The sequence below is a fragment of the Rattus norvegicus genome, chromosome 17 (genome assembly GCF_021556685.1).
Source record: "Rattus norvegicus strain SHRSP/BbbUtx chromosome 17, alternate assembly SHRSP_T2T, whole genome shotgun sequence".
NCBI lineage: Eukaryota > Metazoa > Chordata > Mammalia > Rodentia > Muridae > Rattus > Rattus norvegicus.
The window spans coordinates 30,592,358-30,605,581 of NC_141550.1; the positions used below are offsets into that span (position 1 = coordinate 30,592,358).

General features: G+C 47.0%; 1 long non-coding RNA gene across 1 annotated transcript; it reads right to left on the reverse strand.

Moving 5' to 3' along the window:
• Positions 1-7,351: 7,351 nt before the first annotated feature.
• On the reverse strand, positions 7,352-9,173 carry LOC120097753 (uncharacterized). Its single transcript, XR_015641587.1, has 3 exons — positions 9,043-9,173; positions 8,545-8,691; positions 7,352-7,846 (listed from the first exon to the last, which is right to left on the reverse strand). It is a non-coding gene; the product is annotated as an uncharacterized LOC120097753 (long non-coding RNA).
• Positions 9,174-13,224: the final 4,051 nt, after the last annotated feature.

Sequence of the window (13,224 nt, forward strand, 5' to 3'; positions counted from 1 at the left end):
ACGGAGTGGCAGTTGTGATAGAGCCTCACTCATGCCATGGAGCCTGGCTACCCATGCTGTGTAGGTAAAGCAGCGGACCCAGGCTAGGGTATGTACAGACTCATAGATGTGGCTGCACTCGTAGGGACGCATTGATATAAATAACTGGAAGATGGAGCTCAAGGAGTCCTGGTGCACAGCCTGAGAATGAAGAGTCCAGGGTATGTAAGGATTGTTGTATTACATATTCTTGCCCAGCAAAGGCCCACCAAAGATGACAACATGAATCCATCAGCTGGCGTCACCTCACTCCCTCAACCCCCACCCTACCTCCCACCTTCTACCATCTCGGGGCTGGCACAATGGGTACATGTTGCTGGACTTTCTTGGACACCAGTGGGTGAGTAATGACTTATTAATTTTATTATAGCTTAGGCCTAGCTTATCTAACTTAGTTAACCTGACTATCCTAGTCCATGTTCTGGCATATACGTGGCTCATTACTCCCACCCCCTCCCTTCCCCCAGTACATCCCACTAGAAATCTTCCCACTACTGCTTTCCCAGAGACTTTCAGCCCAGAAGTCCCATCTTCCCTTGCCTGCCTAGCTATTGGCCATCAAATCTTTGTTAAACCCACTAGAGAGTGAGAAAGGTATATATATGTTTACAAATACTGAGGCAGGTGATGAGTTGTAAGAATGACAATACGAAAAGCCAGCCAGCAGTCAGTACTGCAGGTACAGAATTAACAACCGAATACTACAAAGAGAGCCTTCACACAGTGCACCCCAACAGGTACGTGCACTAGCCATTGTGGCAGATATGAAGGTTAGACTATCTGAAATCCACTCTGAAAATTTTATTTCACTTTCATTGCCACCAAATATCCTCTGATGATCTGAGACCCCCGCCCTGAACACTCAAGAACGGTTCCTCAGCCCACACGAGTGGCAGTAGCTGGTGACCGTGTTCCTTCTGTCCAGAGGGATAAGGAAGGATCTACCTTCCAGGTGCTGCTCGCCTTTCCTACTCAGGAGGCCCCAGAAGGTGCCACTTTCCCAGTGTCCCTGAATGTGCTCTTGAATGTGAATGTTCCATAACACGTCGTCCTACTCAGCTTTAACTGTCAGCTTGACACAACCTAGAGCATTGAGGGGAGAGAGCCTCTATCGAGGAATTGCTTCTGTCACGGTGTTTTGTGGGCTGCTGGAACACACCCCAGAAATGGAGTCGTGTGAGAACTCTGAGTGCTGTGGGAGCACTCCAAGAAAACAGGACAAAAATCTTGGGGCTCAGTTTCTTCAAAACATGGAATGTGTCTCTGTGCTCCCTCCAGCACAGCAGGACAAGTGTTTTTATTTCAGATGATTTATCCCTACTTACTACTGACTACCAGATGTTTAAACTGTCCTTTGTATGTTTCTATGGTTTTTGTCATGCCCAGCTTGTCTTTGTTACTGTATATAACTTGAACTCTACTCTTGTGACTCTTTGTAAGTCTCAGATTTATAAATTGCCCGCTGCTCTGAATAAAGTTGGCTGTTGCATGAGACTTTAATCTGCCCAGCTCCATTTTTGCAGGTCCTGCTGCCTCGGGAGCAGTAACAGCAGGTGTCTTAGGGTTTCTACTGTTGTGAAGAGACACCATGAGACACCATGACCATGGCTACTCTTATAAAAGAAAGCATTTGATTAGGGATTCCTTACATTCAAAGGTCATGTGGGAAGACATGGTGCTGGAGAGGAAGCTGAGAGTTCTACATTCAGATCAGCAGGCAGCAGGAAGAGGAGACACACTGGCAACAAGGCCACACCTACTCCCGCAAGGCCACACCTACTCCCGCAAGGCCACACCTACTCCCGCAAGGCCACACCTCCTAAAAGTGCCATTTCCTATGGGCCTATGGGAACCATTTTCATTCAAACACGACAGTGGGCAGATCTGTGAGGGATGGTCCTGATTGTTCTTTGATGTAGTAGGGTGCACTCCACTGTGGGAAGCACATCGGTAGTCCTGAGCTGTGTAAGAAAGCTAGCTCAGTATTAGCCTGACGGTGTCCCTCCATGGTTTCTGCCTTCGAGTCTCTGCTTAAGTTCCAGTGATCTCTCCCTCCTGTGATAGACTGTGATCCGTGAAGTTAGTAAAGCCTCTCTTCCCCTAAGTTGCCTTTAGTCGGAGTGTTTTAGCACAACAGAGAGGAGACTAGAACACGAGACATGAGTCAGAGTGGATGAGGAGTTACTGCCATGAGAACCACCACTGCCACCCACCAAGGTCAGGAAGCCGAATTCCTTCAGGACCCTGACTCACGGCGCTTTATAGATATTATGTCACCAATAGGGATAGCTCATAAACCCGAGAGCGAGAAAGACAGAATTGGAACCCTATCCCTCACAGCAGCCCGTTTAGAGGACTGTACTTTCTAAACCCGTGCAAATGGCGCACAGGACTGGAGTCGTGCTTCCATTGGGAGGAGACCTCTGAGGAAGTAGCTACAACTGTGTCTGAGCACCGGGCTCTGGATTAGTTACCTCCTTCACTGCTGTGACAAGACACCCCATGGGGACGAGCTTTGTGCAACAGTTGGGTTGGGGTGGCCAGCAGGCAAACTGCATGTGTGTGTGGCCTGAAGAACAACAGGCTTTGGATTCACACGACAGAGACTAGCTGAATGGCCCAAGGATGCACGAGGCCAGATGAGAATGCACAGAGAATCCAAGAGAATAGGCTCTGCAGAATTTCTATTTCTCCAGGATACCCTAAAGATGCTCTGAGGGCTTGGTGCAAAGAGAGCAACTCCCTTTGATCTTACCATCCTAAGCACTTACTTCCATTAACCTACAGTCTGCCATTCGTGCTATTTCCAGAGAGTTCTGTGCTTATTCCACTAATAAAAAATTCTGCAGTGATGTTCAGTCCCAATGCCTTTGCAGACATGCAAACCCCACTCCCTCAGAAGGCACTTATTTTATGTTGGGGATTGACAGACCCCCACTTCCCATTGCCTATGCACCACTGCACATGGTGGGTGACCCACCTGCCTAAGAAAGTCGACATGCTGAAGCTAGCCATTCCTTCACAGAAAAACCTTCCGAGACTCTAGGTAAGCTGACTGAAGCTGTTCCCTGTCCTCCATCCCCACCTCTTACAGAACAGTGCTCTGCAGTGTAATGCCGGTGTGCAGGGCCGTCCTTGCTCTCAGAGAGCTCCTAAGAACAGGAATAGGGTTCTCCACCATGCCCTGCTCAGCCTGAGACGCTTGGAAGCAGGACTAAGGCAGATGATTGAAAAACGTGCAAGATTCCCGTAAATGTCTTGGGCTTTAGACCTGGTTCCTCCACTGGTTAGGCTGATGCCTGTATTCTAGGTCTGTTGCCTTAACTGTAAATTGAGATGGTTGGTTGGGGCTCTCTCTGTAAAGTGCCTTCCAGGTTTAAAATCAGGTAAGAATGTTAACGTTAACAAGAGCGCACATGGGAGGATGCAACTCTAAAACCCACCACTAGGTGGCAGATGGGAAGGAAGCGATCAACTTGCAGAGTGGCTTTTGCTTAAAAAAAAAAAAAAAAAAAAAAAAAAAAAAGCCAGCCGCTGTGTGTCCTTGAGAGTCTGTTCTTAACTGGAAAGCACAGTCTGGGAGCCTCCCCCGAGGCTCTGCAACTGTAAAACACGACAGTGGAACAAGCAGTTTGGTCACCTGAGTAGACCCCAAAATCCACCCACAGAAGTATGCAGCAGAAGGCCAAGAAGGCCAGCTAGAAGGCAGAGTACGCTGAGGGCGGGGCTTTTGATACGTCTCTTTCTGCTACCACTGTGAGCTTCTAGAAAAGATTTCTTTAGTGCCATAAGGGGTTTTGGTTTGGTTTGTTTGGTTGGTTAATCTTGGCTGGGGATAGAACCCAGAGCCTCAGGCTGTGCCTCTGAGGTACACCTGCTGCCCAGTCAAAAGACTTTTAGATGCGGGATAAGAAAACTGCTCTGTGGGGGTGGAGAGCTGGCTGATTTCAAGGCCCTGAGTTCAATCCCCAGTACTGGATAAGAAAGGGTCAGGGGTGGGGGTGGGTTGAGGAGAATGTAAAAATGGTTCCCGTGAGCATCCTTCCAAGTGTGGAAACAGAAGCCACCTGCAGGTGGAGCTGTCTCCTGGGATGTTCCCGGAGCATTTAAAGATTCATAAAAACTTCTGGGATGTTGGGGGCACCCTGTGAACAAGACCTTTGGGCTTTTAGCCAAACTCAAACTCAAACCCAAACTTGGTTAAACGCCATGATAAGGTAATGCGGTATCCAGGTTAATAATAGACTAGTTTATGCTACAGTAAACATTTTGACCCTGCTACATCAACAACTGGATATGAGAGGTTCTATTTTTAGCTTATGCTGTATATCTAGCTTGCAATAAGACAAGTTCCTTTAGGAACTCTAGCTGATAGGTCCTCGGCTACCACAGGTCCCAGTGGCAGAGATGAGCACCAAGTGATGGCTGTCATTGTTTTTTCGCTCTGACCTAAAAGTGACATATTACATTCCCTCACACCTCACTAGTTTAGTTCCCTTTGGCTGCTTTCCTGCAAGGTGAGTGGTGGGCTGGATATGTGGGAGCTAGATGGAGTGTGTTCAGAGCAGCACTGGGCCAGCCATAGTGACAGCATTGTGACTGGGGGCTGGAGGTATAGCTCAGGGTTAGCATGTGGCATGCACAGAGCCTGAATTCAATCCAGTTCCAAGAAAAAAAAATCTGATTAACCGAGAAGCTCTGCATCTACTAGCCAGGGCCTCTCCAGACTTTCACTGAGGAGCCCCGGTGGCCTGGGGCCAGAGTTCTGTTCACCCCAGGGAGCGATTAACCTATTTTAGGTCTTGTTCTAAATCGTAAGAGCATACAGTGACCTCTTCCTATCTGCAAAGCCAGCTGCAGCAAACCCTAGAAAGAGTCCTCTGGCTCTGCTACCACACTCTAGGATAGGACCACACTCCAGCCTGAAAGTGCACACGAGGATAACACTCAGACAGCTTTCTCATCTTAAGGAAAAAAATCTTCCGTGGACTCTGTTTTCACCTTCAGCCATAGGGATATCCCTGCTCGGTCTTGTTTGAATAAAACTCATTCGTGGAGTCTGAGAATCAACTGAAAAAGGTAGAAGGGGCCCAAAAGCTAAGGAAAGGTCACTGCATACACTCTGTTAAGTCCTTATAGACAGTAGCAAGACAGGAGAATAACGCTCTAAGGCAGGAAGGGAGTAAAGTCTTGCTAGACAAAGGAGGTCATGGCCAGCCGCAGATTCCTGGTCTTTCTCAAAAACTATTAACATGTCAAACAGCAGGTTAAGAGGCAGTGAGTTTTAACTGTTTTGTTTATGCCATAGCCTGTGGAATGCATGCCAGGGGTCACCTGGCGGGCAATATGGCGGTTACAACTGAGATGGCTACAGTCAGATCAAGTAGACTCCACCCCCCACCCTACCCTCCAACAAACTCCCAGAAAAGGGAGTGTGTGTGTGTGGGGGGTGTGTGTGTGTGTGTGTGTGAGAGAGAGAGAAAGAGAGAGAGAGAGAGAGAGAGAGAGAGAGAGAGAGAGCGCATCTCTATATGCCCCAGTCAAACTCCAGTGAGTTTGAATTCTGGTTCCAGAGACATATATTGGTAAGCCAGCAGGATGTAAAAGGAAATCAGTCACTTTCTGGGGATAGCTCTGAGCAAGAGGAGCTTCAGAAGAGAACAGGGATACGGGAACATGTACAGTAGAGGCAGAACTATGATGAAGAACCAGACAGTAAACCTGAGAAAAGGGTCAGGAGGAACAAGGGCACCGGGATAGGGTAGCATCCTGACCATCATCGTCCTACTCAGTAAGGAAGGGACAGGGAAATGGAGGCTCTGGTGTCCTTGGCAGGGGAAGCTCAGTAGCACTTGGTGTGCGTTCAAGAGAGAAGACCCAGGCCTGGTGGCACAGGCCTGCAACCCCAGTAGTAAGGATGCTGAGGCAGGACAATCCCATTCTCCAGGCTACCTTGGAACATTATGTCAAAAAAAAAAAAAAATCAATGAAGAGGCAGGACATGCTGGCACCTGCCTTTAGTCTAGTATTAGTTTAGTTCACTCCCCAGCATATAGAGATGTTCTCTCTCTCTCTCTCTCTCTCTCTCTCTCTCTCTCTCTCTCTCTCTCTCTCTCACACACACACACACACACACACACATACACACACACACACACACACACACACACACACACACACACTGCTCTGTAGTCAATTGCCTCCCAGACATCTCCACTGAACATATGTCTAAAACCTGACTCTCCAAGGCAAAAGGCCTGCCTTCCCCATTGTATTAGCCAGACCCTATATCATTGTGACATACACACACACACACACACACACACACACACACACACACACACACTGCTCTGTAGTCAATTGCCTCCCAGACATCTCCACTGAACATATGTCTAAAACCTGACTCTCCAAGGCAAAAGGCCTGCCTTCCCCATTGTATTAGCCAGACCCTATATCATTGTGACAAAAATGCCTAATATAAACATCTTAATTTCAGGACACAGCCCTTGTCTCTGGTGATTGTGAGCTGAATCAAGACAGTAGAGCTGTAGTAAAGGCTAATCACCTCATGGTAGAAGGAATCAACAGAAAGAAAGACAGGGAGGTACCAGGGCAAGATACCCCAGGACACAGCCATACCTGCACCTAACACATCCCATATATTCAGTAAGCTACCATAGTCACCCAGCACTAGAAGCTGTATACATTGTTCACCATGGTACATCAGCTCTAAGTGATTACCCAGCATGGCCAAAGACGTTCCAAGCACCTATCGCTAGCCCAGGCAAAGATCTAAATTCAAAATTCAGCCAGCTGCAGTGATTCAGCCATGTGATCCTAGCCCTCGAGAGGCAGGGGAAAGAGAATGCTATAAGTTCTAGGCTAGCCTGGGTTACACAGTATCAGGTCAGTCAGAGCCATAGAACAAGACCCATCTACACACACACACACACACACACACGCACGCACGCACACACACACACACACACACACACACACACACACACACACACCACCACCACCACCACCACCAAATGTACTTATTTCTCGTTTTTAAACCCCAATGCAATGTCAAATGGCCTTGCCCTTCCTGTTTAGAGAATAACTAACTGCTCATCTGATCAGCCTTAGACTCAGCTCCCCCATCAGGCCACTCTGATTTCTATGCAGAAGCAGAGGCAGCAGGAGGTAGGATTCTGCTTCAACCCTTCCTCATCTGAAAGACACCTTCAACTCGGCCTTGATGAACCACGAATGACAAATAAAAGATTTCTCCCTCAGGGGCTGGTCCTTGCAAGAAAAGGCGCGGATTCACACAGCAAAGTACCGCTGTATTTCAGACACGAATACAGCCTAGCAGCTGCAGGGAAGAAAACCTATTTTTAATCACCGAGAAGCGTGGGCACGGATAGCAGCATAAATCTTGGATATTGCTGGGTTCAGGAGCGGAGGGAATACAGTAGACGGGACAGGGTCGGGTTCAGGTAGGTTGGCCCGACGATTTCCCCAGAGATGAGTAGAGGAACTTGGGGAAAACCAGAGATGCCGGAAAGCACCTGGTCACTGAGGAGGGGGCGGGGCTGCGCCGCTTGGCTCTTCCCCGAGACAGACTCGATTTGAAAATGAGGGCCAGAGCCAGCCAGAGAGCTCGGGGAGATGGGAGTGGGAAGATGAGAAGAAACACAAACCCATCTGTCCTGGATTTAGGGGCTCACAGGTTTCCACGAGTCAGCCTACACGTCTCATGACTGCGAAACGGCTCTCAACTCCCCCAAATGATCTCCAGAGGTTATTTACTTCCAGCAGACTGGGAAAGGAAAATGTGTTTGTTGAGGACATCAGGAGAGATTGAGAGGGAGAGCACACTGCTAGAATCAAGGGGAATAGTACTCCACCCTCTTGTTTTAGATTTATGATACTTTAGAATTAATCCCCAATATAACCCCAAGGTTTAATATTTCAGGTAAATGTGGGCCCTAGTGTAATTTTTTTTTTTTTTTTGGAATTGTTCCTGCTTCTTCTTCTTTTTTTTTTTTTTTTTTTTTTTGTTTTTTTCTTTTTTCTTTTTTTCGGAGCTGGGGACTGAACCCAGGGCCTTGCGTTTGCTAGGCAAGCGCTCTACCACTGAGCTAAATCCCTAACCCCTTGTTCCTGCTTCTTAGATAAGAGAAATCCTCTCCAACATGTCAGATACTTGTATTTGAGCTGGAAAATCTGTGAGTGAAGTGTGAATTAAAGAGTGCTGTCCTTTGAATGTGGCGTGGCCCTAGCCTGCCATCTTGAAATTAGAAGAGCTATAAATACCAGTACCAGACCCTAGCAAGATTGGGCTGCTAAGAGTCTCCGAAGCAAAGTGTGGGAGGGCACAGCAGTCACAAAGGGTCCCTCCCCTCCCCCAGGATATAGATGTAATTTACAACTACTGAAGGAAGGGAGTCTCTTCTTCAAAGGTGTAGTTGCTAGCATGTCCCCCATGCCCCTGTCCCAATCAAACTGTTGGCTCACCAAGTTAGTCTTGGGGTTGAGTGGTTGGTTCCCTTAGTCTGTTGCCAGTGACTTGCTGGGATGAGTAGACATTTTTTAGTTTCTTCCCAGCAAGAGCCGCATGTTGTACTTGTTCAGGGAGGGGACTTGGAGATTCTAGGACCCATCCTATGACGAATAAAATGAGATTAAGTCTTAGCCAGAGCAGGTGGAGTTCGCAGTCCTAAGCACAAATAAGGGCTGAGCGAAAGGTCATCCTGTCCCCTGGGTAAATCTGTTATTTTCTCAGGAACCTCAGCCTGACTTCAGAGCATTGTGTTAGAGATGGAGATAGCCAGTCCTGGGAGGAGGCAGAACAAAAGCTCACGCTCCTCCCCTCCCCTCCCCCATCTCCCCGGCTTGCAGTGCGGAAGCAGATCCATCATGAATCCTTGCCTGGGGAGGAGGGGCAGACGGGTTCGGCTTAGTTCAGGTTATTCCTAAAATGATTAAAGCGCTCTTCTCATATTGGCGACTCACAGCTCGTATGTAATCTCTGTCATCCGGCTGCCCCTCTGATTCCCCACAGAAGGCTCTTTGAGCACCGGGGACTACACCTCCACCAAGTTGTGGGCGGGTCCGTTCTTGGCACAAAAGAGGCTCCTTTGCCTAAACTATGGCTGCGGTGGCAAGGCTATTTCTGTGCTTGCTTTCTCTTCCTGGTGATGAAAACAAGCACATCCACCCAGTAAATAAAGGCGAAGCCAATGAAAGCAGCTGTATTTCAAGGAGAGCCGGGGAACAAGCCAGAGAATAAATGAACAGATCCAGTGACAAAATGTCCATTCATTGGGTTCACTCGGCAAACATTTACTGAAGGCATCTGTGCACCCGGCACTATACTGAATGCTGGAGAAACACAAAGATGCCCTTGAGAACGGTGACTACCGCCTCTCCTCCACTGGAATGGATGCATATTAACCAAACACAGCACCTTAAAGAACTAGGGATATGTGGGATGTCTGAATCATCTGCAAAACATGAATGAATTCCACAAGTGATGTTCGGCATCTGCTCAAAAGGTCTTATTTGTAATCAAAGTCCATAACGTGTGTCAATCAAGCTCGCTGATTCTAATGATAACTGTGCCTAGTTTTAACCAGAAACCCACTCTTTGATAGGCGGGTAGCCAAACAGTAGCCAATCTTACAATTATTGATGTCCTACTGTGTGGGAGGCCCCAGGGGAACGCCACAAAATGAAGTAGACAAAACAATTTTTAGAGAAAGAAAACAAGCGAATAACTACAGTACTGCTCAGCGAGTGCTAGACATACACAGGGTGCCTTAGGTTCTTGGAGTGAGCGAGACTAGAGGATGAGGGCTTTCTGGTAGCACCCAAGTCAAAGCCGGGGATATGGATGAGTCGAAGGAAGGAAGTAGGGAGAAAAAGCATCCAAGACGCTAACCTGGGGGCTGCAGGGGGATCAGAAGGTAGAGGCACAACTGAACAAAAGTTAGAAACACAGAATGGAGCAGATTAGAAGCCTTTATAGAGACCAGGGAAAGCACAATGGTAGGGAGCAAAGGGCAGAACTGAACTCGGCCAAATGTTCCCCACTTGACCTCTAGAAACCCTGTTAGCTGAGTGTCTGAGGCTCCCACTCGGTCAGGCCCCTTTATCTGAAGAAGAAGGAGATTCTGGCACCTGCTACCACAGGGAAGAACTTTGAGTTCAGTGTGCAAAGTGAAGTAAGTCACACAGAAACGCACAACTGCTGGGGCGTGTGTCTCAGTGCTAAGAGGGTTTGCCTGGCATGCACAAGGCCCTTGTTTGATCCTCAGAACAACAAAACCTAACAAAGAAGAAGAAAGGCACAAAGGGCTGGCATATCTTGAATGACACATATAGAGTCATCAGATTTCTGGAAACAGACAGTAGAACAGGAGTTGTCCAGGAAGAAAGGTGACTAAACACCTTCATGGCTTCAGATTTGTGACATCAGTATGTTCTGGAGGTGGATGGTGCTGATGTTAGCACAATAGTACATTTCTATATGTGTAATTTACCACAACTAAAAATAAAAAGGTTGGGGCTGAAGAAATGACTTAGCAATTAAAAGCCCTAGATGTTCTTGTAGAAGACTGGGGTTTTATTCCAGCACCTACATGGCAGCTCACAACTATGGTAACTTCAATTCCAGGGAATTCCAAGCCCCCTTTTTACCCTCAAGGGCACTGCATAGACAATATATATATGTGTATATATATATGTATATATATATATGTGTGTGTGTGTGTGTATGTGTGTGTATGTATATGATATATGGTATATGATATATGGTATATGATATGATATAGAATATATAATATATGCTATAATATATAACACCCATACATATAATATAAAATAAATCTTTTAAAAATTACAAGTTGACCAGGCATGGTGACACATGCCTTTAATCTCAGCACTCAGGAGGCAGACACAGGTGGATCTCTGGGAATTCTAGGCCAGCCTGGTCTACAGAGTAAACTCTAGAACATCCAGGGCAATACAGAGAAACCCTGTCTCAAAAAACCAAAACAAAGCAAAAAAAAAACCAAAAATCCACAAGTTGGCAATTACGTGCTCTGTGACAAACATTACATCAGGCCTTCTCCGGAATGTCTAGGCCTCAGGGCGAGACCACACAAGGGAGATGTACACACAGAGCTTCAGTTGTGAACCTGTGGGTGGTGATCCCTTAGACAGCATGAGAAGCCGTTTTAAAGGGTTAGGAAGGTTGAGAATCAGTGATGTACAACAGCAGAATAGGTTAAAAAACTTGCCCCTGGGCCCTTGCAAGTGAGTGGGGAGTAGGCACTGGGATTCCCGACATAAAGCTGAGTGCTTTATAATTCTAACATATAATTTGTAATATCTGGGGCTTGGAAACTGAAGCATCAAAGGGTTATGTATTTTTCTTGGCCCTGAAGACACAGGCACATAGGTATTGGTCCCCAAGCTATGCTTCCTCTGTTTTTGCATGTTGGGCTGCTCCAGAAAGCGGAATAAAGGCCAGCAGAAGATTCCAAGAGGCAGATACAGTCAGAGAAAGACAGGGTCACCTTGCCACTACCACCTTGGGGCCCAAAGAGTGACTTCCAAGGACCACCATCTTTTTTCAATTGGGAATCTAGATGAGAAGTCATGGCCCTAGAGCTCTAGATCTTAGGGTGTTCCCTGACTCTTGAAGGTGGTTCTCAAGTTTTTGTGACCCATGCCTCCTATGGTTTGTATGTGTCTTTCCTGTATTGGAAACAGTATTTTTATAACATTTTTATTTATTGTGTCTGTATGCATGTGTGTATAGGCGCAGGCACACTGTGGCACAGATGTCAGTGTCAGAGGACAACGTTGTGGCAGTCTGTTCCCCCTTCCACTATGTGAGTCCTAGGGATGGAACTCAAACCATCAGACTTAGGTGCAAGTGCCCTTATCCACTGAGTTATTTCCCCAGACCCATGTGTTGGAAACATAACTCCAACAGTGCTGAGAGGTGGAATCTTAATGGGGTGCTTAGGCCATCAAGCTCAACTGTTCTCAGCTGAGTGGATTCTTTACAAAAAGAGAAATTCAGAACTACCCTCCCCCACTGGAACACACACACACACACACACACACACACACACACACCCTTGCCTTTCCTGTCTTGCTTTCTATCTCCCACTTCTCGGCAGAGAATGATGTAAGGAAAAAGCCCTTGCTAGATATGGCCACGCCATCTTAGACTTCCCAGCCTCCGGAATCACGTGCCAAATCAATTACTGTTCATTACGATCATCCAGGACGGTATTCCATTCCAACAGCGCACAGTGGACTAAGATAATGCTATTTGAAAGGAAGCTTCAGTGAGTGGGAACACAGCTCAGCAGTGGAAGGCTCGCCCTAGGCTCACTCCAGAGTGCTACGAAAGGATCCCTCAGACCCAGGCATGTCCCTGTGAGGTTTAGTTTACCTTTCCATCTTGTGTAACACTTCCTGACAGAGGTAACTATATTCTTAAGATTTCCAGTGGGAAGCCCACAGTGAATGCTTCCAGTGAGAACAGAGACAGGCCCCACAGTGGCTGCAGCAGACACCCTGCTTTGCTCACTCCCTGGTACAAACAAGACTGGAGAGTCCCCCGGAGAGTCCTGTTGGGGTGGGGGTGCATTCTGAAAGCTGGTTAGTTTTTTTTCTGGTGTCCAAGTTCAAAACTAGACATACACACATCTAGTGGCAGTAAGCTCTCTGTTTGCTTATTGCTAATTACAACCAAATTTACTAACAATTAAGACTTGAAATAACTCAGTATTTGATATTGACTACTTAAGTATTCTCCCAAAAGGATGCATAAAGATAAAAGAGTAGCTATTTAAAACCAATGCAGGGCAGTGGTGGTGATGAGAACAGCAGGCACATATAATCTGAAGTGAAGTGAGATGTGGTGGCACACACCTTTCTCAGGAGACAGAGGCAGGTGGATCTCTACGAGTTTGAGCTAGCCTGCTGTACATATTGTTTCTAGGTAAGCCAGTGCTACATAGCAAGACCTAGTCTCAAAAAGAGGAAACTTAGAATGTCGCCATTACAGCAATGCCAATGAGACTAAGGTGAGTGTGTGGGAGGGGAGGTGTGTGTGATGCGACAGACAGAAACAGGGCTGGCCTCATGAGCTTTCAAAGTAAGCACTTTTGCTGA